At 50.0% G+C, this 25,972-nt stretch overlaps 1 long non-coding RNA gene across 1 annotated transcript in view; it reads left to right on the plus strand.

The window, feature by feature from the left end:
• LOC146805550 (uncharacterized) overlaps nucleotides 1-25,630 on the plus strand; it is a 229,738-nt gene extending 204,108 nt beyond the window's left edge. Inside the window, exon 6 of the long non-coding RNA XR_014967476.1 lies at nucleotides 25,576-25,630. This is a non-coding gene — a long non-coding RNA (uncharacterized LOC146805550). The remainder of the gene's footprint in view (nucleotides 1-25,575) is intronic.
• The last annotated feature ends 342 nt before the right edge of the window (nucleotides 25,631-25,972 follow it).

The following is a 25,972-nucleotide window of genomic DNA, read 5'->3' on the forward strand; positions in this document are numbered from 1 at the left end:
TCATTCATGACATGGTCAGTGACATCACTGATGACATCACTGATGACATCTCAAATGACATCACTGATGACATCATCCACTTGACAATCTGATACACCTCATCATACACTAGTATAACCTTTCATCACTCACTGTAAAATACAGAGTACCATATTTGAAACCATTGACACACCAATACCAGTTAGTACATACCCACTCACCGATTCCTAAGTCTACACACACAACTACCCATTCACAACAGAATCATCTATACATGCAGTCATTAATTAATAGCACACTATCAAATGCACTTATACACATATATAGACATTGACACATCAGCAGTCATCTTAGTCGGTTATGCAGTCATCCTACTCACTCATGAAAAAAATGTATCGCACTTAAATTTACTCACTTACACAATTATCCAACAACACCTCATTTATTCAAACACATAGTAACTCATCGTTAATATGTTAAAAAAGCACCATTACAATTATACACTCATTCATATAGTTACTGACTCTTACACATACTTATTTATATACACCAACTCTCACATACAATGCCTTTTATTTTTTTACTTTGTTGAAGATGTACAACTAAAACATATATTCGCTCACCAACACACAAATAAATACACTCAGTCACCCAAACAACTGTTTCCACATGCACTCTTAAACCCATACACCTAGTCAATCAACCATTCACACATCTATGCATAGAGTTACACACACCCCATCCAACCACACACAAACTCAGTGTCCCATACAAATACTCACCCAACTAATCAATAACTAATATACACACTCATGTAGTTAGTGACCAACTGATGCAGCATGTTATACAACAACAGAGACAGTGCTGCACACATTCACATAGTTTAGTTACTAATCCATGTATTAAGTGAGACACTTTTAATTACTCACTTAAAAAGACAGTCAGACAGCTACTAAATCCTCCATTCAGACAGTTATATATCCACTCAATCTTCAATACAGATTGGTATATATATAATACATATTTAAATTTCAAACGAAACCACATTCAGTGGATGATGTCATCAGTGATGTCATCAGTGATGTCATTTGAGATGTCATCAGTGATGTCACTGACCATGTCATGAATGATGCAATATGTGACATCATCAGCAGTGCATTGCGGGCGCGTGAGTTATAGTTAGCAGAACTAACTATAACGGAGGAATTTCTATGGTTTTGTATGAGTGAAATGGGCAGCTAACTATAACACCCCTGAAACCTATGGTTTTTTCTGTGAATATATATATACATATATTTATATAGAGGATTACGTGGGTTTGTGATACACTTTGTGACGTACAGGATTACGTACATTTTGTACTGCATACCTTTTATCAGCATGCATACCTATGATATAACTGCCATCTAATCGGATTCAAACATGTGAATCTGTGAAAGATACCCCAATACTAGGTAAGAAAATAAGTTACTTACCTGTAAACTGTGGTTCTCCAGTATTGGAATCTTTCACAGATTCATATGCGACCCACCCTCCTCCTCATAGAGGCTCCCTTTACTCATTTTTATAGGCTTATGCTTTGTAGGAGAGTAGGGTCTGCTTTCTATGTTCACCCCCACTTTTTGCTTTTGCTTTACTGGTTTTCGACTTAGATGTGGCTGTGGGCCTGCTAATCAGACCCACAGCCCTGCTGTTCTCTCTCTAAATTGATACTATGTACTTTAGGTGCATAACCCATTTGGATAGGATCACCTTATTGGCCCCTGTACAGTGTACCTTAGGTACCCAGGGCATAGGCCTACCAGGGGCTGCAGCATGTATTATGCCACCCCTGGCCTGGCCTTCCATTATGACACAACTGGCTGATCACTCAGCTGGGGCAAGGTCGTGTAATCACTCCTTGTTTAGGTGTAGTAATCCTATACCTAACTTACATATAGACACATGTGTACCTGTCAGCCACTCCTATGGCAGGCCTTAACAATCCTGGAGGCAGAGTGCTTGGTAACATGTGAGATGGTGCTCTAGCATGAGCTGAGCCTGTCTGCAGCTTTCGGAACCATGTCCTTATAGCTGTCTATGATATACCCTACCATATACTCTTAAAGTGCCTTATAATCTTAAACGGTTATGGTAACTATGGTTTGGCTTTATCAAAACATGTCGTGTAAGGTGTCTAACACTTTGGAATAATACCCCCATCCCATTTCTGGGGATGAGGATATTATCCCTCCCTTCTAGAGGGAGAAGACATGTTGTAACCTACTTACCCGGTTAAAGTTAACCAGAGCCCCAGCATCACAAAATGGATGCTGCTGCCACAGACACGAGTCTGACCTCCTGCTGCTGGAAGTGATCCCGGCAAGGGAGGCTTGGACAATAGGTTTCCTGCCTTGGGAGGTGCGAGCACCACCCCAGACAGGCCTTAGTGTATTGGGGCAGGGAGGGATGAAAAGAATGAGACATGCCTGGGGCACACAAGGTGTCCCGTGCATAGTCCAGTTCAAACCGGTGCTGGGGCACTCCAGCCCCAGTCCTGGCGCAAAACTGGACAAAGGGAAGGGGGTGTAACCACCCCCCTCCCAGGTCCCACCCATAAGGCGTGACCTAGCAGGCAACCCAGCCCCCCAGATTAGTATAAGAGTGGTCGCTGGGTCACAGGAGATTAGATTATCCTGAACCTGCAACTTGAACAGAAACTCTGGACCTTCGACATTCGACGACAGAAGAAGACTGAAGAATCTCCCTTGTGGCCAAGGAGTGGCTACCCTGTGCAAACAGGCACCATCAAGAGACTACCCTTTGCTTTGCTGAAGTTCTACGAGGGACCGACTGCAGAGCCCGACCAGAGCCTTGACTTCCAGACTTCTCCGACCCTGATCCACATCCACAGACGAGCTGAGATCCGTGGAGGCGACGAGAGACGTGGGACCGGCTACCTGGGAAAAGTGGCGAGTATCTTCCAGCGCAGCTTCTGAGGCACCCTCGAAGTTGTGCACCGGGGATTGAGAAGCCCCAACCCCAAGCACCATCTGCACCGAAGATAAGCCCCCCACACTCCACGAGTCCTGCGTGGGGCCCTTCTGCATTTTCCTGCTTGCCGCGTCTGTCCGGTTGCTTGCCCATTGGCTAGCGGCCTTTGTGACGACACATCTTGAAATCTTCACGGCTGGTTTGGCTCCTACAGACTGGCTCCCGCTTCTTTGCAAAAGAGAAGCCCCCCAGACCTTCCTGGTCTGCACCAGAAGCAAGTCCTCCGTTCTTCGTGGGTTCCGCTTGCCAAGGCTTGGTGAGTCCTAGTTCAACTTCGACGCCGCCGACAGCAAGAGCCTTCGTGGGACAGCTCGCCTCCTGGTCCAGGTCGTCCTCGACGTCTCCTGGTACCCGTGGCTGCAGCGACAAGCTTCGCCTTTTCACCTGCAATCTTCACAACATCGCCTGGTTCCTTCCTGGTTCCACGTGGTCACTGGCTAGTGACCTTGACTCTGTCCCCTCTGCTTTCAGGTATCCTCTCTTCTTGATCCCAGCCTTGGGATCCACCGGACACTCTTCACTGACTGCCTGTCAGCAACTTTCCTTCAGGCATCCATAGAAGTCCACGACAAAACCCGACGCAAGTTCACACCTATGCACCCGCAGCCCGTGGGCTAGGTAACTTGGGTACTTCGGTGCTCACAAGGGTAGTGACTATCCTAGGGTCTAGTTTCCGAGTCTCGACTCTCTAGCTGCTTAAAAAGTGTCCTTAAACTGTTAATTTCTAACTGCTAGTAATTCTATCGACTTTTACGCATTACGCGTGAGTGTTTCCACTCTGCACCTGAATCCCGTGGGCCTCCCACTTCCTAACTGTTGCTAATGTAGTGTAGCCCCAGCGATTCCCTAGGCCTAGGCCTATTCTATTTCCGTGACAGTGGTCCTTATACCACTTCTTTAGTATATGGTTTGCGTGGCCCCTAGGGCCTAACTGTATTTCTTACCTGTGTGCCTTAATGTATGCTTGAATAAGACTGTGTTGTACTTACCTCTAATCTCATAAAGAGTGCTGAGGGTTTGACTAGAATAAATACACTTTATTTTATATATATATCTGTTGTGGTGTCCTTTCATTTGGTATTCAAGGTATTATATATGGTATCACAGCTGGCTTCACATGCCATTCAGAGTTTAGCCTAAGACTGCTCTTGTCCATGCTACCACTAGGATAGCTGGTCTATAAGGTTGACTTTACAACAAATCACCATAAGGGTTGTTTGGACTGATATAAGGTGTACACTAGAACTAGTGACATCATACATCAGGCCAACTTCTCACATGCTTCACTTGTGCTTGAAACTCTGAGATCCTGGATCCTATGTGGAGAGGGTTTTTGAGGGCGCTGTTGCCTGATTATCTGGAATTTGGGCCATTCCTAATGACTAGGACAAGATATTAAAGTGAATGTTTTTTCTCTCATAACTTTAATGTTAAAGTCATTATTCTGATGGATACATCTGCCAGTGGATTCCTCACCTTGTGAATATACCCACAATCTCCGGCTCCAGTTGACGATCTTCCAGCTCCGGAAGAGTCCTCGACTCCGCTGGTTCCACCGTTGGCGCCGATCGGCCCGAGTCCGGTGATGCCTCAGCCTGAGCCATATCCTTCGTTTCCAGGCCCAGGTCAAGATCCGAAGCATTATCTAAATGCTATGTATGGGGTCTTTTCCAGAACCTTGTACCACTCTGGTGTGCCTTCGGGTCCCATGGATCCTATGGCATTCAGCCTGGGAGTTCCTCAATCTTACCCTCAGGCTCCCTTCATGCCATTTTTCCAGGCGACGCCGTCTTGGCATTTACCGGCACCGAGGACATCGATGCCGCTTCCATCTTCACCGGCGCCGGCTCGGCCTTGTTCGACGCCGGCTGCTCCTCTGGATCCGCATTCGACACCGGCTCCGGCGCCGGCACCGTCGGATAAGGTTACGGGCCGCCGACTCCTGTTTTGAGAATCAGATCCAGGAGCGAGGCTCAGAGGGTACTGGAGGAACAGAGGTACCAGATGGAAGAAGTGGAAGAAGGTGAGCTCATGGAATCAGACGATCTCTTTGAGGAGATAAAGGAGGCTAGTGGCCTGGACTTATCACATGAATGGGAGATTACTCCTCCTGCTGATGCTCCTTCAAAAGATGTGGCTCCCTACCACTCAGTTATCAAGAAGGCGGCTGAGCTTCTGGATCTGCAGTTACCATCTGCAGAGTTGAAACCGAGCATCCTCACAGAGGTCTTACATTCTCCTTCCTCTGTATCGGAGCCCTTGCTTCCTTTTAATGACGCCATTATTGAACCTTTAATGGAAGTATAGCGTAAGCCCTTCTCTGCTCCTGCGGTCTCTAAGGTTGTTGCAAGGAGATATAGGGCGGCACCAGGGGACCCAGACTTTCTGACCTCCCATCCTTCTCCGGAGAGTCTGATTGTTCAGGCTGCTTGTTCCAAAAAGATCTTCAGGTGCTTTTCCTCAAGTACCTAGTGACAGGGATGCAAAGAAATTAGACCAGTAAGCCAAGAAGGACTTCTCTTCTGCCAGTATGGCTTTAAAATCGATGAATGCCACCTGTCTTTTGGGCCGATATATCCATGCTCTTATGGATTCAGCGAAACAACTGGCCCCAAAACTATCAGAGGAAGATAGACTGAACTTTAATGAGGTATTATCGGACACACAGGTGGCTGCACGTCAAGTAATCCAGAGCGGCCTGGATACCGCTGATTCTGTCGCAAGGATTATGGGCTCTTCTGTTGCCACAAGGAGGAGTGCGTGGCTCAAGTCATCCGAGTTCTCCCCTGATGTGCAGGCAACGCTCCTGGAATTACCTTTTGACGGCTCTGGTCTTTTTGCTAAGAAAGCTGATGCTGCACTGGAAAGATTTAAAGAGAGCAAAGCCACGGCCAAATCTCTGGGTGCAGACTCAGCCTAGGGATTAGTTCAGGAGGTACAGGGGCTTTGGAAGATCATCCTTTCGTACTTACAGGCAGCCCCAGCAGCAGCAGCAGCAACAGCAACAGAACACCCTGTATAAGAGCTACAGGGGGAAAATCAGAGGTCGTGCTCGAGGTCGGCAGCTCTCCTCCTCCTCTTCCTCTTCCTCCGTCCCTCCCACCACTGCAAAGCAGCCCTAGATCCGCCATTCTGGATCATGCTGGTCCTGTGGGGGGCCGGCTTACCCGTTTTCTACAAGATTAGGAATCGGTTACTACAGATAATTGGGTTCTAGATTTTGTAGAACATGGGTACGCCCTTCCCTTTCGGGAATTTCCTCCAAATTACCCTCCTTGCCAAGGTGCTTGCTCGAAGGACCATCTTCTTCTCCTCCAGGAGGAGGTCCTAACGTTGTTAAAGAAAGGTGCGATAGAGGTGGTTCTAGACCAGGAAAGGGGTCAGGGATGCTACTCCAGATAGTTTCTGATTCCAAAGAAGGATGGCAGGCTGCGTCCAATCCTGGACCTCAGGGTCTTGAATCTTTTTTTGAAGCAAGAGAAGTTCAAGATGCTCACACTTGCGCAGGTTCTTCAAGCGCTGTTACAGGAGGACTGGATGGTGTCGATCAACTTGCAGGATGCGTATTTCCACATCCCCATCCTGAAGTCGCACAGGAAGTATCTCTGGTTTACGGTAGGGTCGCAACATTATCAGTTTGCGGTCCTTCCGTTTGTTCTTACTACTGCACCTCGAGTCTTTACAAAGGTGATGGCAGTGGTGGCAGCCCATCTCAGAAGCTCGGGGGTTCCTGTTTTCCCCTATCTGGACGACTGGCTGATCAAAGCCGAGTCGCCAGAGAAGGTGCTTCATCATCTGCAAGTTACAACCCAGCTGTTGTACAAATTGGGTTTCTCGATAAATGTGCCCAAATCTCACCTGGTGCCCTCTCAGCTCAACCTGTTCATAAGGGCGGTACTGGACACTACTGTGTGTCAAGCGTTCCCGCCACCACAAAGGATTCTAGACATACCGGAAATGATTCCCTTATTTTACAATGGAGCGGTTGTTCCAGTCCTGAAGGTCCTTCGTCTGCTTGGTCTGTTTGCTTCCTGCATTCTGTTGGTCAACCATGCACTCTGGCACATGAGGGCTCTCCAGCGGTGCCTCCGCAGGCAGTCGTATCAACACAAAGGAGATCTCAGGGAGTCTGTGAGGATCTCCAGAGAAGCTGCAGCGGATCTATCTTGGTGGAGTGTGGAGGGCAATCTGTCGCAAGGAAAGCCCTTCCATCTTCCTCCATCGGTGGCCACGGTGATAACGGATGCATCCACTTTAGGGTGGGGTGCGCATCTGGGGGATCTGGAGATCAAGGGTCTTTGGTCTCCAGAGGAAAGGTTGCTTCACATCAACCTTCTGGAATTACGGGCGATACATTTGGCGCTCAAGGCCTTCCTCCCTTCCCTTCGCGGTCAGTCGGTTCAAGTCCTGATGGACAACACTACCTCGATGTGGTATGTCAACAAGCAGGGAGGAATGGGGTCGCATTGTCTCTGCAGAGAGGCTTTGCGTCTCTGGTCCTGCGTTCAGGATCATCAGATTTGTCTGATGGCAAATCATCTGGCCGGAGTTCTGAACATGCATGCAGACAGTCTCAGTCGGCAGTTCTCCGCCGACCACGAGTGGAGGCTTCATCTAGAGGTGGTTCGTCACGTCTTTCGGGCATGGGGAACTCCTCAGGTGGACCTGTTTGCCACTCACGAGAACGCTCACTGCCTGTCATTCTGCAGTCTCCAGTATCCGTTGTAGGGAGCGTTGGGGGACGCGTTTCAGTTGAGTTGGAGCTCACAACTCCTTTACGCGTTTCCTCCCGTACCCTTGAATCCTCGGGTTCTGAGAAAGATTCGCCAAGACCGGGCCCAAGTCATATTGATCGCCCCGGATTGGCCAAGAAGGGTGTGGTAGACAGATCTTCTCCACCTCTCCTCGTGCCCTCTGCTCCGTCTCCCTCTCAGGGCAGACCTCCTCTTGCAGTCGGAGGGGCAGGTTCTACACCCCCACATACAGAGCTTACACCTTCATGCCTGGAGATTGAACGGGGCAACCTGAATTATTTTTCTCTCCCGCCAGATGTGGTGGATGTAATATTGTCTGCCAGACGTCATTCCACCAAATCTATCTATTCCTATAGGTGGTCTAAATTTGTTCTTTGGTGCGGAGAGAAATCTATTGATCCTTTGAGGGCTCGTTTGTCTAACATTCTTCAGTTTGCCCTTTCTCTTGCTCAGCAAGGTTTTGCTGTGGCCACTGTGAAGGGATATCTTTCGGCCTTGTCGACTTTCCTTTGCCAGTGGATTCCTCACCTTGTGAATATCTCCTGCGCCAGCATTCCATGGAACTTTTCTTCCCCAGCACTCCACGTCGACGACGTCATAATGCATCGGCTCCGCTCGCGACTCCGTTCGACGTCACCGGAACCATAAGAAGCCCACGTCGGCGTGATGACGTCAGTTCCCTTTTTTCCGCGCCTTCGACGCGCAACGGTTTTTTTCCAGTGCTCTTTAGCTACTTTGTAGTTTAGCCGTGTTACTCTGTTAATTCGAGTATGTCTTCGACTAGAAAGTCGGGCTTTAAGCCCTGTAGGGAATGTGGAGGTCTGATGTCGATGACGGATCCACACCAGAACTGTTTATGGTGCCTCTCTTCAGAACACGATATGGAGGAGTGCGGATGCTGTAGAAGCATGAACCCGAAAGCACTCAAGGAGAGGAAGACTAAGCTCTTCATCAAGAAGATCGGTGAGGAGAAGAGAGGGAGGAAAAAGGAGAAGAGGGGGTCATCGACTTCGAAGTCTTCGAGGTCGAAGAAGCACCACAAGAAGAGGAAACATTCTTCTCGACGTCGGTCCTCGAGGTCCAGGGAGTCGAGGTCGAGGTCGGCTTCGCCCCGTCGACGCCGGAGCAAAGGCTTGTCTCCTTCTCCTTCACCTTTGAAGTCACCGAGGTGTTCTCCTTCGAAGAAGCAGACTCCGACTCAGTCCCTGACACGGTCATCGGATCCGTCTAAGGCATCGACTCCGGTTCGAGTGGAGTCGGATGCTTCCATGCATGAACAGGAGCAGGAAGAGTCTGTTCCGGTGCCTGAAGAGTCTGAGGCTCCGGTAGAAGATACTGCGGAGCCAACGCCGGAGACTCCACAAGGGGATACAGGGTCTGTTCCTTTTCCTCAGTTCCCAGCTCCAGGTACAGATTCTGCCAATTTCTTAAATGCTATGTATGGCATTTTTAATAGGGCGGCCTACCCATCCGGAGCACCAACTGGTCCCGTGGGTTCGATGGCTTTTACACTGGGGGTGCCGCAGCAGTATGCTCAGGCCCCCTTTATGCCCTTTATGCCGATGGCGCCTTCTTGGCAGTTTCCGGCGCCGTCTGGAGATCCGATTCGACCTCGGAAGGACCAGCAGACTTCGAAGCCTTCCTCGATGCCGAGGCCGACTCCATCGGCGCCACGTCCGGCACCGCCGACTCCACCTATTGCGCCGCCGACTCCGGTACCTTTGGCTCCTCCGACGCCGCGTACGACATCGTCGACGCCGGCTCCCCGGATCCGGTCGAGGAGGGAGGCCCAGAGGGTGTTGGAGGAAGGGAGATATCGGACAGAGGTGGAAGAAGGTGAGGTCGACTCTTCTTCAGATGAATTTGAAGGCATTGATGAAGCTAGTGGGTTGGATACAACCCCAGAGTGGGAGCATGCATCTGCCAGGTCTTCTCCACCTCAGGAATTGGCTCCCTATCATGTAGTGATCAAAAAGGCAGCAGAACTTTTGGATTTGCAGCTGCCTTCTGTGGAGTACAAATCCAACTTGCTTGCAGAAGTGTTGCATTCCCCATCATCAACATCAGAGCCTTTGTTGCCTTTCAAGGAGGCCATCTTGGAGCCGGTCTTGGAGGTGTGGAAGAAACCCCTTTCATCTCCGGCGGTGTGCAGACAGGTGGCAAGAAGGTACAAGGTTGCACCAGGGGATCCTGACTTCTTGTCAATTCATCCATCTCCGGACAGCTTGGTTGTGCAGGCTTCATGTTCCAAGCATGCTTCGGGTGCCTTCCCTCAGTCTCCAGCTGACAGGGAATCTAAAAAGGTTGATCAGGCAGCCAAAAAGACCTTTTCCACAGGAAGTATGGCGTTAAAATCAACTAATGCTACATGCCTGCTGGGGCGTTATGTACATGCACTAATGGACTCCATTAAGTCTTTGGCCCCTAAGTTGCCTGAGGGGGATAAGTCGTCCTTTTTGGAGGTTGTGGCGGACACTCAGGCGGCTGCCAGGCAAGTTATCCAGTCAGGGCTGGATACTGCGGACTCGGTGGCAAGGATTATGGGGTCGTCTGTTGCCGCAAGGAGGCAAGCTTGGCTCCGTACCTCTGGGTTCTCAGCTGATGTGCAAGCTACGCTGGTTGATCTGCCATTCGACGGACAGAAGCTGTTTGGGGAGAAAGCAGACTCTGCCCTGCAGCGATTTAAGGACAGCAGGTTGACTGCAAAATCCTTCGGACTGCAAGCTCCTGCTAGGGGTTCGTCTTTTCGAAAGTTTAGGGGTTTTGGAAGATCGTCTTTTCGCTCTTACCGGCAGCCCCAACAGCAGCAGCAGCAGCAACAGCAGAATCCCCTCTATAAATCCTATAGAGGGAGGCAAAGGGGTCGGAGAGGTTCTGGACGCAACCCCTCTTCTTCCTCCTCCTCCTCTGCTCCCAATGAGGCATCAGGGAAGCAGCCCTAGATCCCCCATCCCGGATCATGTAGGACCTGTGGGGGGTCGGGTGTCCTACTTTCTACGGGGTTAGAAATCTGTTACAACAGACCTTTGGGTTTTGAACCTCGTAGAGACTGGGTACGCCCTTCCCTTTCGAGAGTTTCCTCCCCCTTACCCTCCTTGCCAAGGTTATTGCTCGGAAGACCATCTGCTTCTCCTGCAGAAAGAAGTTCTAGCCTTGCTTCAGAAGGGTGCAATAGAGGTGGTTCCGGAGCAGGAAAGGGGTCAGGGATGCTACTCCCGGTATTTCCTGATTCCCAAAAAGGACGGCAGATTGCGTCCAATCCTGGACCTCAGAATCTTGAACTTTTACCTGAAGCAGGAGAAATTCAAGATGCTGACCCTTGCGCAGGTTCCTCAAGCGTTGCAGCAAGGAGACTGGATGGTGTCGCTCGACTTGCAGGACGCGTACTTTCATGTCCCAATCCTGAAGTCGCACAGGAAGTATCTCCGTTTTACGGTTGGGTCGCAACACTACCAGTGTGTGGTCCTCCCGTTTGGTCTTACTACCGCACCTCGAGTCTTCACGAAGGTGATGGCAGTGGTGGCTGCTCATCTCAGGAGGTCGGGGATTCCGGTTTTCCCCTACCTGGACGACTGGCTTCTGAAGGCAGAGTCCCCAGAGATGGTGCAGCGTCATCTGCAGGTAACATCTCAGCTGTTATTCGACTTGGGTTTTTCGATCAATGTGCCCAAATCTCACCTGGTGCCCTCTCAACGCAACCTGTTCATAGGGGCGGTACTGGACACTACTGTGTGTCGAGCATTCCCTCCTCCTCAAAGGATTCTCGACATTCAGGAGATGGTCCCTTTATTCCACAATGGAGCGGTTGTTCCAGTTCTGAAGGTCCTTCGCCTGCTCGGTCTGTTCGTTTCCTGCATTCTGTTGGTCAACCATGCACGCTGGCACATGAGGGCGCTCCAGTGGTGCCTCCGCAAGCAGTGGTATCAGCACAACGGAGATCTCAGGGAGTCGATCAGGATCTCCAGAGAAGCTGCGGCGGATCTGTCTTGGTGGTGCGTGGAGGGCAACCTGTCTCAAGGAAAGCCCTTTCATCTTCCTCCATTGGTGGCCACAGTGATAACGGATGCATCCACCTTAGGGTGGGGTGCTCATCTGGGGGATCTGGAGATCAAGGGTCTTTGGTCTCCAGAGGAAAGGTTGCTTCACATCAACCTTCTGGAATTGCGGGCGATTCGTTTGGTCTTGCAAGACTATCTGGTATAGGAAGGTGGACACCCTCCTCCGGGAGTGGGGACTGCTGTGGGAATCTATTCACAAGGTGAGGAATCCACTGGCAGATGTATCCATGAGAAGAACAAGTTACTTACATTCGGTAACGCTTTTTCTGGTGGATACAGTATCTGCCTGTGGATTCCTCACTGGCCCACCCGCCTCCCCGTTGTCCACCTTCATATACCATGAAAAAGGTCTTGTAGATATGTGTTTTTGCTTTCTGATGGATACATCTGCCAGTGGATTCCTCACCTTGTGAATATCCCCTGCGCCAGCAACGTTCGGACACTTTTGTAGCAGTCCACGCCGATGTGGTCGAAGACGACGTCACAGAGACACGGCTCCGCTCGCGACTCCACTGACGTCACAGGCTCCATAAGAAGACCTCATCGGCGTGATGACGTCAGTTCCCTTTTTTCCGCGCCGACGACGCCAAGGGATTTTGGGAATCGTTACTTGTAGCTTTACTGGTTACTTTGTGTGTTTTCTGGGATTTCTCTGTTCTTCTTGGAAAATGTCGACAAGGAAGTCTGGATTTAAGCCTTGTCGAGAGTGTGGCAAACACATGTCTATCACCGACCCACACGACGATTGTGTTTGGTGTTTGTCTTCAGACCACGATGTGGAAGGTTGTTCGAGCTGTCGGAAGATGAGCTTGAAGGCTCTTAAAGAAAGAGAGGCGAAGCTCTTCATCGCCCGGATGAAGAAGAAGGAAAAAAGAGGAAGAAGGAGGTCTGGATCCAGGTCGAGGTCGGCGTCCAAGTCGACTTCGGGGCATGCTTCAAAGAGTAAGAAGCATAAGAAGAAGAGGAGACATGCTTCGCATCATCATTCCGATAAATGTTCGGCTTCGAAGTCGAAGTCGCCTACTCGACGTCGGAGAGAGTCAGTGTCTCCTTCTCCAGTCCCGGCTTCGCCTCCAACTCCTTCTTCTCCGGTGACTTCGCCGGTTCCAGCTGCTTCTCCGGTGCCGGTGTCATCCCCGATGCCGGTTCCATCTCCGGCTCCAGCGAGTCCTCCGGCTCCGTCTCCGACTCCGGTCCCGGATGAGGATTGTCAGCCTCCGGGTGAGACCGTGACGCCGCTTGTTCCACCGTCGGCGCCGGCAGGCCCGAGTCCGGTGTTACCTGACCAGTATCCTGCTTTTCCTGGTCCAGGTCAGGACCCCACGTATTACCTAAATGCTATGTATGGGGTGTTTTCAAGGGCCATGTATACCCCTGGTGCACCTATGGGTCCGATGGCTTTCAATTTGGGAGTGCCGCAGGTCTACCCTCAGGCTCCGTTCATGCCATTCTTTCCAGCGACGCCGTCTTGGCAGCTGCCGGCGCCGAGAACATCGACGCCGCTTCCCTCTTCACCGGCGCCGACTCGACTTCATTCGACGCCGCTGCCGGCTGCTCCAGCTGATCCGCGTTCGACGCCGCTGCCGTCGAATTCGAACACGGCGCCGCCGACGCCGCAGGTGCGGATTCGTTCAAGAAGGGAAGCGCAGAGAGTGCTGGAAGAGAGACGCTTTCTGTTGGAAGAGACTGAAGAGGGAGAGTTGGTCGAATCTGATGATTTGTTTGAGGAGTTAAAGGAGGCAAGTGGGCTAGAATTGTCTCCAGAGTGGGAGATCACTCCACCATCGTATGAACCCTCTAAAGAGGCAGCACCCTATCATGCGGTGATAAGAAAAGCTGCAGAATTGTTGGACCTCCAATTACCGACAACTGAGTTTAAGTCCAATATTCTTACGGAGGTGCTGCATTCACCGAGTGCGGTCTCAGAGCCTTTGTTACCATTTAACGAAGCTATTATGGAACCTGTGCTGGAGGTATGGCGCAAACCTTTTTCAGCTCCTGCAGTCTCCAAGGCAGTCGCAAGGAGGTATAGAGTGGCTCCTGGGGATCCTGAATTTTTATCTTCGCACCCTTCGCCTGAAAGCCTGGTAGTTCAGGCGGCTTGTTCGGGACGATCAAAAGGGGCATTTCCTCAGGTTCCAGGAGACAGGGAGGCCAAAAAGGTGGACCAATCGGCCAAAAAGGTCTTTTCATCAGCCAGCATGGCATTAAAGTCATCAAATGCAACGTGTCTGTTGGGGCGCTATATCCATGCGCTTATGGACTCGGCAAAAAAGTTGGCTCCGAAGCTGTCAGAAGAGGATCGTGCCGGCTTCAGTGAGGTTCTGACTGATGCCCAGGCGGCTGCTCGACAAGTTATTCAAAGTGGTCTGGACACGGCGGACTCGGTTGCCAGAGTCATGGGGTCTTCGGTCGCCACCAGGAGGGGTGCGTGGCTAAAGTCCTCTGAATTCTCCTCTGCTGTTCAGTCAACTTTATTAGACTTGCCTTTTGATGGGTCTGGTTTGTTCGGGAAGAAGGCGGATGCTGCTCTCGAACGCTTCAAGGAGAGTAAGGCTACGGCTAGGTCGTTGGGCCTTCAATCCCAGCCGAGAGGTACTTTCAAGAGGTATAGAGGCTTTGGAAAGGCGACTTTTCGCTCCTATAGACCGACCCAGCAGCAGCAGCAGCAGCAGCAGCAAGGTTCCACGTCGAGAGGTTACAGAGGAAGAATTAGGGGTCTCACACGTGGCCGTCAGCTCTCCTCCTCCTCTTCCTCCTCCTCTGCCCCTCCCACCACCGCAAAGCAGCCCTAGATTCGACATTCCGGATCATGCTGGTCCTGTGGGGGGCCGGCTTACCCATTTTCTACAAGATTGGGAGTCTGTAACTACAGATCTCTGGGTTCTGGATCTTGTAGAAAATGGGTACGCCCTGCCCTTTCGGGAGTTCTCTCCAAATTACCCTCCTTGCCAAGGGGCTTGCTCGGAGGACCACCGTCTTCTCCTGCAGGAGGAAGTCCTGAAGTTGTTTCAAAAAGGTGCGATAGAGGTGGTTCCGGAGCAGGAGAGGGGTCAGGGGTGCTACTCCCGGTATTTTCTGATTCCGAAAAAGGACGGCAGATTGCGTCCGATATGGGACCTCAGAATCCTGAACTTTTACCTGAAACAGGAGAAGTTCAAGATGCTCACCCTTGCGCAGGTTCTTCAGGCGCTGAATCAGGAGGACTGGATGGTGTCGCTCGACTTGCAGGATGCGTATTTCCACATCCCCATCCTGAAGTCGCACAGGAAGTACCTCCGGTTTACGGTAGGGTCGCAACATTATCAGTTTGCGGTCCTTCCGTTTGGTCTTACTTCGGCACCTCAAGTCTTCACAAAGGTGATGGCGGTGGTGGCAGCCCATCTCAGAAGGTCGGGGATTTCAGTTTTCCCTTATTTAGACGGATTCGTCGGAGAAGGTGCTGCGTCATCTGCAGGATACAACTCGGCTGTTGTACAAATTGGGTTTTTCGATCAACGTGCCCAAATCTCACCTGGTGCCCTCTCAGCGCAACCTGTTCATAGGTGCGGTACTGGACACTACTGTGTGTCGAGCATTCCCTCCTCCACAAAGGATTCTCGACATACAGGAAATGATTCCTTTATTTTACAACGGAGCGGTCGTTCCGGTTCTGAAGGTCCTTCGCCTGCTCGGTCTGTTTGCTTCCTGCATCCTGTTGGTCAACCATGCACGCTGGCACATGAGGGCGCTCCAGTGGTGCCTCCACAAGCAGTGGTATCAACACAAGGGAGATCTCAGGGAGTCTGTGAGGATCTCCAGAGAAGCTGCTGCGGAACTGTCTTGGTGGGGCGTGGAGGGCAATCTGTCTCAAGGAAAGCCCTTTCATCTTCCTCCATCGGTGGCCACAGTGATAACGGATGCATCCACCTTAGGGTGGGGTGCTCATCTGGGGGATCTGGAGATCAAGGGTTTTTCGTCTCCAGAGGAAAGGTTACTTCATATCAACCTTCTGGAGTTGCGGGCGATTCGTTTGGCACTCAAGGCCTTCCTCCCTTCCCTTCGCGGTCAGTCTGTTCAAGTCCTGACGGACAACACGACCGCGATGTGGTATATAAACAAGCAGGGAGGAGTGGGGTCTCTTTGTCTCTGCAGAGAGGCTCTGCGTCTATGGTCCTGGGCTCAGGACCATCTGATTTGTCTGATGGCAAATCATCTGGCCGGGGTGCTGAACGTGCGTGCGGACAGTCTCAGTCCGCAGTTCTCCGCCAACCACGAGTGGAGGCTTCATCCGGAGGTGGTTCGTCACGTCTTCCGGATATGGGGAACTCCTCGGGTGGACCTGTTCGCCACTCACGAGAATGCTCACTGCCCGTCATTCTGCAGTCTCCAGTATCCGATGCAGGGAGCGTTAGGGGATGCGTTTCAGTTGAGTTGGGACTCTCGACTCCTTTACTCGTTTCCTCCCATACCCTTGATTCCTCAGGTTCTGAGGAAGGTTCGCCAAGACCGGGCCCAAGTTATATTGGTCGCCCCGGATTGGCCAAGAAGGGTGTGGTACACAGATCTTCTCCACCTCTCCTCGTGCCCTCCGCTCCGTCTCCCTCTGAGGGCAGACCTCCTCTCGCAGTCGGAGGGGCAGGTTCTACACCCCCACCTCCAGAGCTTACACCTTCATGCCTGGAGATTGAACGGGGCAACCTGAATTCTTTCTCTCTCCCGCCAGATGTGGTGGATGTTATTTTATCGGCCAGGCGACACTCCACCAAATCTATATACTCATATAGGTGGTCTAAATTTGTGCTTTGGTGCGGAGAGAGGTCCGTTGATCCCTTGAAGGCTTGTCTGTCTAACATTCTACAGTTTGCCCTTTCTCTGGCTCAGCAAGGCTTTGCTGTGGCTACAGTTAAAGGATATTTATCGGCTTTGTCGGCATTCCTATGCCTGCCGGATCAGCCGTCACTGTTCAAGTCACCTATTGTTCTTCGTTTTATAAAGGGTCTTACAAATAAGTTTCCTCCTACTCCCTTTGTTGTGCCCCAATGGGACTTAAATCTTGTATTAACCTATCTTATGGGTTCTCCCTTCGAGCCCTTACATAAGTGTCCCTTGAGGCTGTTGTCTTTCAAGACGGTATTCCTTATCGCAATTACCTCGGCAAGGAGGGTAAGTGAGCTTCAAGCTCTTAGTTCAAAGCCCCCATTCTTGACTGTGCATGCTGAACGAATGGTACTCCGGACCAGGGCTGCGTTTTTGCCTAAGTTGGTAACTCCTTTCCATCTGGGACAATCCATTACCCTTCCTTCTTTTTATCCTCCCCCTCATCCTTCCAAGGAGGAGGAGAGACTTCACCGTTTGGACCCTAAAAGGGCGGTGAGCTTTTACTTGGACAGGACAAAGGACATCAGGATTGATGATCAGCTCTTCGTGGGCTTTGCTGGCTGCAGGAAAGGTCGAGCGGTGCACAAGCGCACCCTTTCCAGGTGGATTGTCTTGTGCATCAAGATTTGCTACTCTTTGGCTGGTAAGGAGCCTCCGGAGGGTTTAAGAGCTCATTCCACTAGAGCAAAGTCTTCCACCTCTGCTTTGTCTAGGGGGGTTCCTGTGGAGGACATTTGTAGGGCGGCAACTTGGGCCTCCCTTCACACCTTTGCAAAACATTATTGTTTAGACTCTGAGGTGAGGAGGGACGGACATTTTGCTCGTTCCGTCCTCCAGGACTTTCTGGTATAGAAGGGTGGACACCCTCCTCCGGGAGTGGGGACTGCTGTGGAATCTATTCACAAGGTGAGGAATCCACTGGCAGATGTATCCATCAGAAGAACAAGTTACTTACCTTCGGTAACGCTTTTTCTGGTGGATACAGTATCTGCCTGTGGATTCCTCACTGACCCACCCGCCTCCCCGTTGTCCATCCTTCTATACCGGTATTTCTATGCCTGTAATTCTATTGATGGGTTTCAAGTGTGTTTATCACTGTCAAAAGCATTATGTTATTTCTTGTGCTTTGTTATTTATTTTTCACACTGGGTGTGTTGATATGCATATTGTGTACTGTGTATACTGTGTATGTATATATTGCTGTCAGTCTGTCCGTGTGCCTCGAAGGCACGGAAAAAAGGGGCGTGTAGGAGAGTAGGGTCTGCTTTCTATGTTCACCCCCACTTTTTGCTTTTGCTTTACTGGTTTTCGACTTAGATGTGGCTGTGGGCCTGCTAATCAGACCCACAGCCCTGCTGTTCTCTCTCTAAATTAATACTATGTACGTTAGGTGCATAACCCATTTGGATAGGATCACCTTATTGGCCCCTGTACAGTGTACCCTAGGTACCCAGGGCATAGGTGTACCCTAGGCCTACCAGGGGCTGCAGCATGTATTATGCCACCCCTGGCCTGGCCTTCCATTTTGACACAACTGGCTGATCACTCAGCTGGGGCAAGGTCGTGTAATCACCCCTTGCTTAGGTGTAGTATTCCTATACCTAACTTACATATAGACACAGGGGTACCTATCAGCCACTCCTATGGCAGGCCTTAACAATCCTGGAGGCAGAGTGCTTGGTAACATGTGAGATGGTGCTCTAGCATGAGCTGAGCCTGTCTGCAGCTTTCGGAACCTTGTCCTTATAGCTGTTCTATGATATAGCCTACCATATACTCTTAAGGTGCCTTATCATCTTAAACGGTTATGGTAACTATGGTTTGGCTTTATCGAAACATGTCGTGTAAGGTGTCTAACACTGTGGAATAATACCCCCATACCATTTCTGGACATGAGGATATTATTCCCCCCTTCTAGAGGGAAAGACATGTTAAAATCACACTTCACTGTTAGCCTCTGACCAAAGCCTCAGCATCACAAAATGGATGCTGCTGCCACGACACAAGTCTGACCTCCTGCTGCTGGGAGTGATCCCAGCCAGGGAGGCCTGGACAATAGGTTTCCTGCTTGGGGAGGTGCTAGCACCTCCCCAGACAGCCTTTAGTGTATTGGGGCAGGGTGGGCTGAAAGGAATGAGACATGCCTGGGGCACACAAGGTGTTCCTTGCATAGTCCAGTTCAAACCGGCGCTGGGGCACTCCAGCCCCAGCTCTGGCACGAAACTGGACAAAGGGAAGTGGGTGTAACCACCCCCTCCCAGGTCCCACCCATAAGGCGTGACCTAGCAGGTATCCCAGCCCCCCAGATTAGTATAAGAGTGGGAGTTGGGCCTCCAGACTTTAGATTATCCTGAACCTGCAAACTTGAACAGAAACTCTGGACCTTCGACATTCGACGAAAGAAGAAGACTGAAGAATCTCCCTTGTGGCCAAGGAGTGGCTACCCTGTGCAAACAGGCACCATCAAGAGACTACCCTTTGCTTTGCCCAAGTTCTACGAGGAACCGACTGCAGAGCCCGACCAGAGCCTTGACTTCCAGACTTCTCCGACCCTGATCCACATCCACAGCAGAGCTGAGATCCGTGGAGGCGACGAGAGACGTGGGACCGGCTACCTGGGAAAAGTGGCTAGTATCTTCAAGCGCAGCTTCTGAGGCACCCTCGAAGTTGTGCACCGGGGATTGAGAAGCCCCAACCCCAAGCACCATCTGCACCGAAGACCAGCCCCCCACACTCCACGAGTCCTGCGTGGGGCCCTTCTGCATTTTCCTGCTTGCCGCGTCTGTCCGGTTGCTTGCCCGTTGGCTAGTGGCCTTCGTGACGACGCATCCCGTAATCTTCAGCGCTGGTTTGGCTCCTCCAGACTGGCTCCTGCTCCTTTGAAAAAGAGAAGCATCCCAGACCTTCCTGGTCTGCACCAGAAGCAAGTCCTTCGTTCTGCGTGGGTTCCGCTTGCCAAGGCTTGGTGAGTCCTAGTCCAACTTCGACGCCGCCGACAGCAAGAGCCTCGTGGGACAGCTCGTAGGAGTCGACGACGAAACCCGACGCAACTTCACCCCTAGGCACCCGCAGCCTGTGGGCTAGGTAACTTGGGTACTCCGGTGCTCATCAGGATAGTGACTATCCTAGTGTCTAGTTTTCCAGTCTCGACTTCCTAGCTACTCCGGAAGTGTCCTAAATCTATTTAATTCTAAACTGTACTATTGCTAGTGACTTTTACGCATAACGCGTGAGTGTTTCCACTCTGCACCTAAATCCCGTGGGCCTCCCACTTCCTAACCTTTGGTAGTATAGTGTAGCCCCAGCGATTCCCTAGGCCTAGGCCTATCCTATTTCCGTGACAGTGGTCCTTATACCACTTACTTAGTATATGGTTTGCGTGGCCCCTAGAGCCTAACTGTATTACTTACCTGTGTGACTTAATGTATGCTTAAATAGGACTGTGTTGTACTTACCTCTAATCTCATAAAGAGTGCTGAGGGTTTGACTAGAATAAATACACTTTATTTTATATATATATCTGTTGTGGTGTCCTTTCATTTGGTATTCAAGGGATTATATATGGTATCACAGCTGGCTTCACATGCCATTCAGAGTTTAGCCTAAGACTGCTCTTGTCCATGCTACCACTAGGATAGCTGGTCTATAAGGTTGACTTTACAACCAATCACCATAAGGGTATTTGGACTGATATAAGGTGTACACTAGAACTAGTGACATCATACATCAGGCCAACTTCTCACAGGGCGGAACTGACGTCATCACGCCGATGAGGTCTTCTTATGGAGCCGGTGACGTCAGCGGTGTCGCGAGCGGAGCCGTGTCTCTGTGACGTCGTCTTCGACCACATCGGCGTGGACTGCTACAAAAGTGTCCGAACGTTGCTGGAGCAGGGGATATTCACAAGGTGAGGAATCCACAGGCAGATACTGTATCCACCAGAAAAAGCGTTACCGAAGGTAAGTAACTTGTTCGTATGGTACAGTTGTAGGAAATGCTTGTTTTTCTTTGCATTCCTTTCCTTTGCATATTATATAGATGTATTGGTTTATTGTATACTGTGTATACTTTGAGTCTGTCGTTAGTCCACCTGTTCGCCTCGAAGGCACGGGGAAAAAATGGGTGGAACTGACGTCATCACGCCGACGTGGGCTTCTTATGGTTCCGGTGACGTCGAACGGAGTCGCGAGCGGAGCCGATGCATTATGACGTCGCCCACGTCGACGTGGAGTGCTGGGGAAGAAAAGTTCCGTGGAATGCTGGCGCAGGGGATATTCACAAGGTGAGGAATCCACAGGCAGATACTGTATTCACCAGAAAAAGCGTTACTGAAGGGATATCTTTCGGCCTTGTCGTCTTTCCTTTGTTTGCCGTATCAGCCGTGTAGGAGAGTAGGGTCTGCTTTCTATGTTCACCCCCACTTTTTGCTTTTGCTTTACTGGTTTTCGACTTAGATGTGGCTGTGGGCCTGCTAATCAGACCCACAGCCCTGCTGTTCTCTCTCTAAATTAATACTATGTACTTTAGGTGCATAACTCATTTGGATAGGATCACCTTATTGGCCCCTGTACAGTGTACCCTAGGTACCCAGGGCATAGGTGTACCCTAGGCCTACCAGGGGCTGCAGCATGTATTATGCCACCCCTGGCCTGGCCTTCCATTTTGACACAACTGGCTGATCACTCAGCTGGGGCAAGGTCGTGTAATCACCCCTTGCTTAGGTGTAGTATTCCTATACCTAACTTACATATAGACACATGTGTACCTATCAGTCACTCCTATGGCAGGCCTTGACAATCCTGGAGGCAGAGTGCTTGGTAACATGTGAGATGGTGCTCTAGCATGAGCTGAGCCTGTCTGCAGCTTTCGGAACCTTGTCCTTATAGCTGTTCTATGATATAGCCTACCATATACTCTTAAAGTGCCTTATAATCTTAGACGGTTATGGTAACTATGGTTTGGCTTTATCGAAACATGTCGTGTAAGGTGTCTAACACTGTGGAATAATACCCCCATGCCATTTCTGGACACGAGAATATTATTCCCCCCTTCTAGAGGGAAAGACATGTTAAAATCATACTTCAACTGTTAGCCTCTGACCAAAGCCTCAGCATCACAAAATGGATGCTGCTGCCACGACACAAGTCTGACCCCCTGCAGCTGGGAGTGATCCCAGCCAGGGAGGCCTGGACAATAGGTTTCCTGCTTGGGGAGGTGCTAGCACCTCCCCAGACAGCCTTTAGTGTATTGGGGCAGGGTGGGCTGAAAGGAATGAGACATGCCTGGGGCACACAAGGTGTTCCTTGCATAGTCCAGTTCAAACCGGCGCTGGGGCACTCCAGCCCCAGCTCTGGCGCGAAACTGGACAAAGGGAAGTGGGTGTAACCACCCCCTCCCAGGTCCTACCCATAAGGCGTGACCTAGCAGGTATCCCAGCCCCCCAGATTAGTATAAGAGTGGGAGTTGGGCCTCAAGACTTTAGATTATCCTGAACCTGCAAAACTGAACAGAAACTCTGGACCTTCGACATTCGACGAAAGAAGAAGACTGAAGAATCTCCCTTGTAGCCAAGGAGTGGCTACCCTGTGCAAACAGGCACCATCAAGAGACTACCCTTTGCTTTGCGACCGTTCTACGAGGAACCGACTGCAGAGCCCGACCAGAGCCTTGACTTCCAGACTTCTCCGACCCTCATCCACATCTGCAGCAGAGCTGAGATCCGTGGAGGCGACGAGCGACGTGGGACCGGCTACCTGGAAAAAGTGGCTAGTAACTTACAGCGCAGCTTCTGAGGTACCCTCGAAGTTGTGCACCGGGGATTGAGAAGCCCCAACCCCAAGCACCATCTGCACCGAAGATCAGCCCCCCATACTCCACGAGTCCTGCGTGGGGCCCTTCAGCATTTTCCTGCTTGCCGCATCTGTCCGGTTGCTTGCCCGCTGGCTAGTGGCCTTTGTGACGACGCACCCTGAAATCTTCTGCGCTGGTTTGGCTCCTCCAGACTGGCTCCCGCTTCTCTGCAAAGAAGAAGCACCCCAGACCTTCCTGGTCTGCACCAGAAGCAAGTCCTTCGTTCTTCGTGGGTTCCGCTTGCCAAGGCTTGGTGAGTCCTAGTCCAACTTCGATGCCGCCGACAGCAAGAGCCTTCGTGGGACAGCTCGCCTCCTGGTCCTGGTCGTCCTCGACGCTTCCTGGTCCTCCTGGCTGCAGCGACAAGCTTCACCTTCACCTGCAATCTTCACGACATCGCCTGGTTCCTTCCTGGTTCCACGTGGTCACTGGCTAGTGACCTTGACTCTGTCCCTTCTGCTTGCAGGTTTCTTCTCTTCTTGATCCCAGCCTTGGGATCCACCGGACACTCTTCACTGACTGCCTGTCAGCATCTTTCTTCAGGCATCCATAGGAGTCGACGACGAAAACGACGCATCTTCACCCCTATGCACCCGCAGCCTGTGGGCTGGTAACTTGGGTACTCCAGTGCTCATCAGGATAGTGACTATCCTAGTGCCTAGTTTTCAAGTCTCAACTTCCTAGCTACTCCGGAAGTGTCCTAAATCTACCGTTTTCTAAACTGTACTATTGCTATTGACTTTTACGCATTACGCGTGAGTGTTTTCACTCTGCACACGAATCCCGTGGGCCTCCCACTTCCTAACTAACGCTAGTGTAGTGTAGCCCCAGCGATTCCCTAGGCCTAGGCCTATTCTATTTCCGTGACAGTGGTCCTTATACCACTTACTTAGTATATGGTTTGCGTGGCCCCTAGGGCCTAACTGTATTACTTACCTGTGTGACTTAATGTATGCATAAATAAGACTGTGTTGTACTTACCTCTAATCTCATAAAGAGTGCTGAGGGTTTGCTTAGAATAAATACACTTTATTTTATATATATATCTGTTGTGGTGTCCTTTCATTTGGTATTCAAGGGATTATATATGGTATCACAGCTGGCTTCACATGCCATTCAGAGTTTAGCCTAAGACTGCTCTTGTCCATGCTACCACTAGGATAGCTGGTCTATAAGGTTGACTTTACAACCAATCACCATAAGGGTATTTGGACTGATATAAGGTGTACACTAGAACTAGTGACATCATACATCAGGCCAACTTCTCACAAGCCGTCATTGTTCAAATCACCTATTGTTTTACGATTTCTTAAGGGCCTTACAAACAAGTTTCCGCCTACTCCTTTTATTGTACCTCAGTGGGACTTAAATCTTGTCTTAACTTACCTGATGGGTTATTCCTTGCACAAGTGTCCCTTGAGGCTGTTGTCTTTCGAAACAGTCTTTCTTATTGCTATTACCTCGGCAGGGAGGGTAAGTGAGCTTCAAGCTCTGAGTTCAAAACCCCCGTTCTTGACCATTCATGCTGAAAGAATGGTACTCAGGACCAGGGCTGCTTTTCTGCCTAAGGTGGTAACTCCTTTCCATCTGGGGCAATCCATTACCCTCCCTACCTTCTCTCCTCCCCCACACCCTTCCAAGGAGGAGGAGCGGCTTCACCACCTGGACCCTAAGAGGGCGGTGAGCTTCTACCTTGACAGGACTAAGGACTTTCGAGTTGATGACCAGCTCTTCGTGGGCTTTGTTGACTGCAGGAAAGGCAGAGCGGTGCACAAGCGCACCCTTTCCAGATGGATTATCTTGTGCATCAAGATATCTTACTCTTTGGCCAGTAAGGAACCTCCAGAGGGTATAAGGGCTCATTCTACTAGGGCTAAGTCTTCTACTTCTGCCTTGTCGAGGGGTGTTCCTGTGGAGGACATTTGTAGGGCGGCAACTTGAGCCTTCCTCCACACTTTCGCGAAGCATTACTGCTTGCATTCCGAGGTGAGGAGGGACGGTCACTTTTTGCTCGTTCCGTCCTTCAGGACTTTCTGGTATAGAAGGGTGGACACCCTCCTCCGGGAGTGGGACTGCTGTGGGAATCTTTTCACAAGGTGAGGAATCCACTGGCAGATGTATCCGTCAGAAGAACAAGTTACTTACCTTTGGTAACGCTTTTTCTGATGGATACAGTATCTGCCTGTGGATTCCTCACTGACCCACCCGCCTCCCCCTTGTCCACTCTTGTATACCTACATTTCTAATGATGGTGTTTCAAAATGTATTTGTTACTGTCAAAGGCAGTGTGTTATTTCTTTTGCCTTCCTATATTATCTCCACACTGTGTGTGTTGCTTTGTATATTATGTACTGTGTATACTGTACATGTATTGCTGTCAGTCCGTCCGTGTGCCTCAAAAAGGCACGGAAAAAAGGGCGGAACTGACATCATCACGCCGACGAGGTCTTCTTATGGATCCGGTGACGTCAGCTGAGCCGCGTGTGGAGCCGTGTCTCTGTGACGTCGTCTTCGACCTCATCGGCGTGGTGTGCTACAAATGTTTCCGAATGTTGCTGCCGCAGGGGATATTTACAAGGTGAGGAATCCACAAGCAGATACTGTATCCACCAGAAAAAGCGTTACCGAAGGTAAGTAACTTGTTCTTTACTGCTTTTTATGTACCGTGGGACTCCCACTTCGACGACACGGAATGATATAAGCATGTGAATATATGAAAGATACCAATACTGGAGAACCACAGTTTACAGGTAAGTAACTTATTTTCATCTCCTTGTATATCTAAATCTGTAATAAAAAAATCTTGAAAATCTTGGAAAATAGGACTCCTTCACCAATTATTATATGAGGCCGCAAATATTTAACGAAATGGAGGCAAATAATAACTCAGCATATATAGTTTTGCTTTCCTGTTTTCATTGTAAACATTTTCAGTTGAAATTTCTAAGAAAATAACTTTAAAGTGTAGGAAATGTTGCATAATTTAGTCTAAATAATTTTTCAGAAAACTACAAATCAATGACTTTTTCCTTTTTTTCCAGAGAGAGAACAGTTACTCTAGAACAAATTCATTCTTTTAAAGAAACAACCGTACAGAACATAGACAAAAATGAAGGTCTTCCTTTTTATTAAAAATTCTATTTCTCATGCTAAACTATACAATGTAGTAGATTGTGTATTGTCAAATAGATTGAATACAGGTGGTCATTGTTATTCATCCATATTGCTACTTTTTTCTGAGAGGTTTGTTGCAGCAGGTTTCTGGCTTTTTATGTAGTGTACCAAAAAGACGTAAGTAATGCAGAAAGTCCATACGACCCTTATTGGCTTACAGGTCTTAAATTAATAATTCCAAATGCTCTCTTTTGTGGTAGTGTGGGCTAGCAGTTTAAGGATATCAAAGGTTAGTGTTGAATACACAGAGTCAATAAATAAAAC

Source organism: Triturus cristatus, chromosome 8, assembly GCF_964204655.1.
Source record: "Triturus cristatus chromosome 8, aTriCri1.1, whole genome shotgun sequence".
NCBI lineage: Eukaryota > Metazoa > Chordata > Amphibia > Caudata > Salamandridae > Triturus > Triturus cristatus.